General features: G+C 34.5%; 1 protein-coding gene across 1 annotated transcript in view; it reads left to right on the top strand.

Moving 5' to 3' along the window:
* Positions 1-9,598, top strand: part of LOC112052160 (uncharacterized) — a 113,313-nt gene that overhangs the window by 20,090 nt on the left and 83,625 nt on the right. The window lies entirely within an intron of this gene.

Below are 9,598 nucleotides of genomic sequence, written 5' to 3'. Positions count from 1 at the left end.
GAATACCTGGGATCAACACATAGGCTAGCGTTTATACCGAAAAATCCATGGATTTTGCGAAATTCGCGAAAAACTCCACGCGGACGAAGTCGCGGGCGTCAAAGGATAAAAAAAACAGAGTCAGACACACTTGCAAAAGTAGATAAACATACTAGTATCATGTGTCAACATAGACCCGTCCCTTACGGCATGTTTAGACCTTGATATATTTGAGTATACCCTTAGAGTCGTGTTGTTGGCGCATAGCTTAGATGCTGCGCTCATTAGCCTAAATTCTTTGACAAGCCTTCGTTAGTCCTGCATGGTTCGCCTTCATGCTTTATTGCACTAAAACAGGACCTTACAATGAATCGATGGTCAAATGATATTAGGGTCTATGTCCACTATATTGGATCGTTTATTTTTATATCTTATAGATTTTATAACGGTTAAGTAACAGCCCTTCCATTCTATAAGTATCAGCGATATGACATCGCTCATTTCCATAGCAAATATCAAATATATATAAATAAAGTTTAAATTGTAATAAAAATTGTTATCTAGGCGAATATCGACAAGTAGAAAATAGCGGAATCACACACAGTTATTATACAACGTGTCCCAAAATTCAACGATAAGCGGGCGCCAAAAGATTGACCTGCTCATGAGCACTTAAGGAAAAATAATAAAAAAAATATACCTAAATTTTTTTTTTAGTTACAAAATAAATTTTAAAATTCTTTGAAAATTTACACCTTGTATGATATTTTGAACTACCGCAGCTACAATTTCTTAAATATGCTTAAGATTTTTTTTGTATCGGAACCTAAGTAGTACTACTATTCACCACAACTCTTAAAAACACCACAATGCCCGCAGTTTTTACACAAAAAAATATCAAAATATTTTTTTTCCCTCAAATTTTTAAAGATTTTTACTTTCAGTCTACTTTGACTCATGGTCTTGCAAAAAAAAGTATGAACACCGCTATGGCAAGTTATTTTCAAAGTTGACGCAACTAATCAAGATTTCAAAATAGTATAATACCCTAGGATAACTAGTCGCAAAAAAAAAATATGCGTACCATTTGTAAACAAGAACTAAATTTCTAAAATGTTTTTGCTCCTAGAAATCACTTTTACTTTATGCACAAAATGATGTGAGTCATACGTTGCAATTTCCTAGAATTTTAATGGAACGAACGATAACATTTAAAAATAAGAGAGAGAGAGAGAGAGAAAGATAGCGATAAGTATACGTTAGAGAGGGATAGACAGATGTTCTTTGTTGAATGACAATGATGCAGGTAAAGAAAATCCTGTTCCCAGCAAGTCAGTACGCTCTGCTCCTTTGTTTACTGCGCAACTTTCCGTATTCAATTGACGTGGCTCTCGTACTAACGACTTTTGGCTTTGCATTTTGGACTGGACTTAAGTGATCTGCAAACTGAACTGACCTGGCATTATTTTGGACTGTGCCTGTGTTTTGTGAATTGGACTTTTGGTGTATTTTGGACTGTTTAGCGTTATCATGCCGCAACCATACACGCCGATGGAATACGCTAACATGCATCTCATTTATGGAGAATGTCGGTGCAATGCTAACGCTGCTAGCAGATTGTATCGAGAAAGGTACCCAAACGCTCAAAGATATCCAGATTATCGGGTATTTATGAATGTGCATCAAGCGTTTTCGGAGGGTCGTTTGCCGTCAGCTAGAAGAAACGCTGGAAGACCTAGATCGGAATGCGATGAAGAAGTTCTCAATGAAATAAACATTGATTCAACTACCTCAGTGCGTGCCATAGAAGCAGCTACGGGAATCCCAAAAAGTTCAGCACATCGAATACTAAAACGTCATCGGCTACACCCATATCATTACAGACGTGTACAAACGTTACTATCACGGGACTATCCACTGCGGATCGCATTTTGCCGAGTGATGCTTCAAAAGCATCGGGAAGATCCTCAGTTCTTGGATAAAGTACTATGGTCGGATGAAACAACCTGCAAGAAAGATGGCTATTTAAATCTTCACAACCTACACAGCTGGAGCAATGAGAATCCGCACCTGATGAGAGAAGACAAATCCCAATATCAATTTAAGGTCAACTTATGGACGGGCATTTTAAATGGAAAAGTGATTGGGCCTTTTGAATTACAAGGAAACTTAGATGGGGACAGTTATTTGAACTTTTTACAAAATGATTTGCAAGAATTACTAGAAGACGTCCCCCTAAGCGACCTTCAAAATATGTGGTATCAAAATGATGGTTGCCCAGCTCACTACGCTCGTCCTGTGAGACAATACCTAGACCACGAGTATCCGGGGCGTTGGATCGGGCGACTTGGTCCTATCCTATGGCCACCCCGATCACCCGACCTAAACCCCCTGGATTTCTTTTATTGGGGTTGTCTCAAAGACAGGATCTACGCAAAACCGATTACGACATTGGACGAGCTTCGGCAAAAAATCACTCAGGCTGCGGCACATATCAATGCTAGAAGATATGCGCGAAAAATAAAACGGTCGTTTTTAAGGCGATGTCGTGCCTGTATTAATGCCGGTGGAAAACAATTCGAACATTTACTTTAATGTTGTGTAATTAAAATAACAAACACATTTTTGGAACATAGTAAAATTTATTACTAACAACAAGAACAATTAAGAAATTTGGTTCTTGTTTACAAATGGTACGCATATTTTTTTTTGTGACTAGTTATCCTAGGGTATTATACTATTTTGAAATCTTGATTAGTTGCGTCAACTTTGAAAATAACTTGCCATAGCGGTGTTCATACTTTTTTTTGCAAGACCATGAGTCAAAGTAGACTGAAAGTAAAAATCTTTAAAAATTTGAGGGAAAAAAAATATTTTGATTTTTTTTTGTGTAAAAACTGCGGGCATTGTGGTGTTTTTAAGAGTTGTGGTGAATAGTAGTACTACTTAGGTTCCGATACAAAAAAAATCTTAAGCATATTTAAGAAATTGTAGCTGCGGTAGTTCAAAATATCATACAAGGTGTAAATTTTCAAAGAATTTTAAAATTTATTTTGTAACTAAAAAAAAAATTTAGGTATATTTTTTTTATTATTTTTCCTTAAGTGCTCATGAGCAGGTCAATCTTTTGGCGCCCGCTTATCGTTGAATTTTGGGACACGTTGTATACAGTTGTAATAGTCAATAATATAGTTTACTGCGTATCAGGTGGGTTTTCTATCAGTGAAATTTTCCACCTTAAGCCTACACGTACATACCATTACTTTGTATGACAACATAAAAAGTTTTTATTTTTTAGTTAAAAAATATAATGCAAGCAGTTCTGCTACTATAAGTGGACTCGCCAACACATTGAAGTCATGGGAAATACTCTACGAGCACAATGTATACGTATAAATATACGTATATGTATAAATCAGTGCGGTCAATATTTAAAGATGCGAGTACATTTTTACGTACAGTTGTACGAGGCCCTTTATATTGCAATTGATTATAGATATTATGATACAGTGTGTGCAGATAAGCGAATTATTCGCACGTCGTGATGTCGCAGCATTCCTCACGTGTATACATACATTAATTATAATACAATACAACAATGAATATAAGACGGTACACATGTAGGTATTATATATTATATAATAATCTTTATTATATAGAAGAAAAAAATAAAAGACTTAAATAGAGCTTTAGGCTTTTTGGAATAGTTTATCCCGAGAAGTAGGTTCTAGAGACTTTGCTTATCTGCTACGAAACTGTTCCGATGAGAATGGTGTTTTTGCAGGCACTTGAAGCTTTCAAGCTAGCCATTGGCTACAATCTCACCTGATGGTAAATGATGATCAATCTAAGACGGCCTCCGTGGCACAGTGGTATGTGCGGTGGATTTACAAGATGGAGGTCCTCGGTTCGATCCCCGGCTGGGCAGACTGAGATTTTCTTAATTTGTCCAGGTCTGGCTGGTGGGAGGCTTCGGCCGTGGCTAGTTACCACCCTACCGGCAAAGACGTACCGCCAAGCGATTTAGCGTTCCGGTACGATGCCGTGTAGAAACCGAAAGGAGTGTGGATTTTCATCCTCCTCCTAACAAGTTAGCCCGCTTCCATCTTAGACTGCATCATCACTTACCATCAGGTGAGATTGTAGTCAAGGGCTAACTTGTAAAGAATAAAAAAAAAATTCAGGAGGAGGATGAAAATCCACAGTCAGTCCATGTTGTCAGTCCACGTGATGAGGGTCAACTCCGATCAGTCCTGGATTAGCCTATAAGCTATTTAAGCGAATTCTTAGGGCATCCCGTCAAGGGGGAGTACGAGATCCGACCGGGAAACAAATAAATGAGCACACGCAAGTTAAAGCAATTTCAAAATCCGCAAGTTTAATATTAATATATGTATATATTTTCAACCGATTTCAAAAAAAGGAGGAGGTTGTCGATTCGACGCGTATATTTTTTTTTAATGTTTTTTACCTCATAATTACGTCATTTAGTAACCAATTTTGTAAATTATTTGTTTTGAAAATTATTTTTCATTTTCATGAAAATTGGTTTAGTAATTTTATGTTACAATCAAATTAACTGAAATACGTCTTTGATGTCGGTTCCATTTTCATGTTAATAAGATTATTTATTTTTTCTTTGTTCAGATAAAGATCGAGGGGTACACAAAGAAAGATTGCTTAGGGCATCAAGATAACTTAATCCGGTACTGAATGCGACTGTGCTTTTCGGTGGTTTAAAAATATAATCAAGATATTTTTTTTATCTGCCTCAAAACATATCTACCATTCAATATTTGTCACTGTAGGTTCACGCGTTTCGCCTCAGCAAAGAACCTTCGCCTTTATGTCACCGCGTCGGTTGCCTCAATAAATTTAACAATTGATTACGCCTGCCTCGTAATATGACAGTAGCACACAGTCAAACGACTTATAAATAAATAAATTAATTAAAACGACGGAATATCATTGTTGTTAATAAATTAATTAGTGATATTTTATCAATAAATTTAAAACATTAAAAGGAATCTATCGCGGTGTATTTGAGCAGTTCTAACAATGAAGAACGAAAAACGTTTTTTTTTGTTTTCCGTTGTTACTTTGGATGTAGTTATAATTATTTGCTTTAAAAATTATATTCGTTTAACTAGACAATAAATAACGAAAGCTCGAGGCCTTAATGATTATTAATTTTTATTTTGATTAATATAAAATATGTATAATTTTTTTTTTATCGAAATTTGGTGGTTATCACACCGAAAGAGGTGTAGGTTATCATCCTACTCCTAACAAGTTCGCCCGCTTCCATCTTAGATTGCATCATCACTTACCATCAGGTGAGATTGTAGTCAAGGGCTAACTTGTAAAGAATAATAAAAAATAAGAGACACGTAGTTATCATCTATCATCTATTATTCCTAATCCATTAGTTCCCACTTGACAAATGCAATAGAGGATACTTAAAGAATGCTTGCAATACAATAAAATCAGTTAATCACCTTGAATTCCGCGATGATAGTCTTTCAGTGAGAGACCAAACGGGTTCGAGGCCGTTACTAGGGTTGCTAAACTATGGAGAAATAATATAATAATATATTTAATTCAATATTACATATTAAAATAAAAACAAATCCCAACATAATAATAATAAAGATGATTTTTGATAACAAAAAAAAATGATAAAAATGAAATAAAATTAAATTTTTTTTTGATAAAATTTTTTAATAATGTTTTGTTAAAAATTTAAAAAAAAAGAAGTAATAAATAAATGAGAGATTTAAAAATGATTTATGATAAAAAAAAATAAAAAATTAATCAGGTATGATTTTGTATAAGTGTTTTATAATGTATGATACATTTGGTATAATGTAGTAATAATATGAACTGAAAAAAAATCAATATGCTATAATTAAAAATGCTTCTTTGTGTTATTGGTTAGGCTTCGGATCACTTTGGAAGGCTATGATATATAGCTTTAGGTAGGTTCAAAACTGGGGCATGCACCACCAACTTTTCATTTATGTGCATTTTAAGAAATTAAATATCACGTGTCTCAAACGGTGATGGAAAAACATCTTGAGGAAACCTGCATACCTGAGAATTTTCTTAATTCTCTACATGTGTGAAACCTGCCAATCCGCATTGGATCAGTGTGCTGAATATAGGTTGATAATCATAATGATATTAAGCTTGTGTTTAAACTTTCAATTAAAAAAATTACAGCGAAGTTGGGAAAACAGTGGTATTATACTCCCGTGTCTCGGAAAATACTTTAAGCAGCCGGTCCCAGTCATTGTTATTAACATCTGATAGTTCTTTTCGTATCGTCACATAATGAAACATATCACCTAAAGACCGCAAATCCGCGATGAAGCAGCAAAAAGTTAGCTGATAATTAAAAAACTTTTTAATAATTATCAACTTTTGTAGATCACAGCGTTTATGGTATGATCTCAATGTAACATTGGGGTTAAACAAAATATTTAGTAGAAAAATATTTAACAGTTTATAGAGAGACAACTTAAGAAAGAAATTAATAACTTCCTTGATTGGCAGTTTTCACACCCTCTGCAATTCGAAATTGTAGTCAAGGGCTAACTTGTATAGAATAAAAAAAATCGCAGCATTATTGGTAAGATGGAGATGACAACCCTAATAGCAACCGGCGCATTGGGTCAAGGTTCTGTTAATACAAAAATTCTCGGTTATATTTTAACGTATTCATACATAAATACCCGCGAAGCCGGTTACGTACGTAATGACGAAACTTCTAAACTGATTAATAAAACAAAAACATCGAATAATAAGCTTAAATTAATCTTCTTATATTAGCTTATTGGTATTACGGTTTAGTTATCTAACTGAAGTGAGAACCTGTATTGCTACTTGTTTTCGAGGAAGAAAATCTCTGTTGACTAATCCTGGTCTCAGAGAAGACATTTTTCGGATTATTTTCCCACTATAGCCTTTTTGATGGCCACTGGCTACTCACAGCACACCATACATATATTTAAAAGGCTACAGGATCTCCTAAACTCACTAACTCACCAGTGTTCCTTTACACTAGCGAAGGCTTCATGAGAATTACTACCTAAACATGTCTACTGAAGTATCGTTTTTGAAACGATCCGTAATAGAGGTTTTTTTGTGAGAAGAGCATAAAATAATCGTTATTATATATTGGATTTTTCTTTCGGTTGTTAATAGTAGTATAACTTTGGCTACGCAACATAAATGTAGCAATAGACAACAACTACTCGTTAGCTAGTCTCACAGTCGTATTGCTTTTTTTTAACTTCACCTATTTATGAACACTTGGATTATTAAGACGAATGTAACGATATCTCAATTACGTAAATCCGTTCAACGGTTTGGAAGATATGAATATCTTCCAAACCGTTGAATATAATAATGGTAATAAAGAATTTACATACATACATACAAGATATGCGCGAAAAACATAACCCTTCTCGCAGTCGGGTAATAAGTAAATATGAATTTATCCTCGGGAGCGTTTTCGTAGCGTCGCGTAATAACCGGCAGTGGGTAGCTCTACTATACGAGTATGTAATCCACACTATATTCTACGCACTATATCGTATGTTTAGGAAAATCTTATTATTATACGTAAGGGAAGTAAACGCAGCAACGCTTAATTAATTTTTCATTTATACGTGTGTTTTTATTACACTAGTATGTAAAAAAAAGAATTCGTTTCGTGCAGTATAAATTTCAATTTCATATAACTATTGCTCAATGAAGCAATAGAGGCTTATCTATTGCTTTATTGAGCAGTTCAGATATTGGACTTAAATTCTAGATTAAATTCCCACCTGCACAACTATCGTAACTTGGTACTTACACCAAACGCAAGAATTTCGTTTATTGGATAAAAAAAAGGGTTACCGGAGTAAATAAAATGTTTAAGTCTAGGAAACTTGTAATTTCTGAATATATTATCTAAGTTTTACGTAGTTTTAGCGTCTGCTAAAAAACTGTTGATTTTCTTTTGATGGGTGATTCTATGATTCTATTTTTAAATATAGGATTCTACGTATGTAACATCGTTCCCGAGTAAAAAATATACTGTACATTTTTATTTTTATGTATTTTTGTATTATAAATGAAGCAATATGATATAAGTGAAGATGTTTATTGTATATATACAATGTATAGTTGTTATTGGAATTATGCTGGAATATTGCTTATAAAGAAGCAAATCTTGTTGCATTTTCGTAATAATTAAATTTATGTCACAATAAAAATCCTATTAACTGCTCAGCGTTAGACGTTTAACTTTAAAATAATTCCTAACCCAAGCTTCGTCGTAATATTTCGACAGTGTTTTTATGATCATCACTTGAATCAGTAAAACAACTAATCCTTTTGCCTTAATCAGTCAAATTTATACTTGGTCACGACACGAGTCACACTCGTCACACGAGTCAGCTTAAAGGCAGACGTCCACAGATCCGCATCGTAAGCATCGGACGCAACGCATCAAACGGGTTTTAGTATTATTTGTATAGGAAGTCATATAAAGCGTCCACTGATCCGCATGATACGGATTGCATTAAACGGATTTTATCTACTGTAAAATTAAAAATCCGTTTGATGCAATGCGTGCGATATGTACTATATGGATCTGTGGACGCCTGCCATTAGTCGATCATTGCACCGTTGACTCATATGTCTTATTTTGTGGGTATATATATTTTAGGTTTACGACTACAGATTTTCAATACAACGGTCCTGACTTGGTTATGGTTGTGTAATACTAGCTGGTTTCATCCTCGTAGTCCGCACAAATAACGTAGCCAACCAATAGAAATATTTGTAAAAGAACTTTGAAAATTGGTTCAGTAGTCCCAAACAATCTCACAAATTCACAGACTTTACCACTTTATGATATTAGTATAAGGACGGCCGCTACTTCGTCTGCGTGAATTTTTTTAAAAATACTCCTATTTACACCTCCAACTTTTCAGTTGTGTGCATTTTAAGAAATTAAATATCACGTATCTCAAACGGTGAAGGAAAACATCGTGAGGAAACCTGCACACCAGAGAATTTTCTTAATTCTCTGCGTGTGTGAAGTTTACCAATCTGCATTGGGGCAGCGTGGTAAGGTCTAACCCCTCTCATTCTTTGAGGAGACTCGAGCTCAGCAGTGAGCCGAATATGGGTTGATAACGACGACGATGTAGGTATATTTCTGATTCTTTTCTTAAGCTGCCATGCTTAAATACCTAGTTAATAATTTAAGTTCTTGTGTTTATTTCTGCTATCTAGTAGGCATTAATAAATTAAAGATTAAAACAATAGGACGTAATACATATATATAAATAAATTATGTATCTTGCCTCACATGGCAACATTTTAGGGACAAATGCATACTAATTACACGCCACAGGTCCATTACAATCTATTGTATTCTAATTCATTTGCCTACTCTATTATACGAAGGTTGCGTTTGTCACGTTCGCATCTCGGTGACATAATAATGGCTAATATCGACATAAGTGTAATAAATAGATTAACTGGCTGATTTGGAACCTTGACTCATTCAGGTTTTATGACTAATCTGCATTGTTATTTTAATTGATAAATTACACTAAAA

The sequence above is a fragment of the Bicyclus anynana genome, chromosome 1 (assembly GCF_947172395.1).
Source record: "Bicyclus anynana chromosome 1, ilBicAnyn1.1, whole genome shotgun sequence".
Classification (NCBI taxonomy): domain Eukaryota; kingdom Metazoa; phylum Arthropoda; class Insecta; order Lepidoptera; family Nymphalidae; genus Bicyclus; species Bicyclus anynana.
Note: the sequence above shows the minus strand (reverse complement) of the source record. Positions and strands in the feature narration are given on the sequence as shown.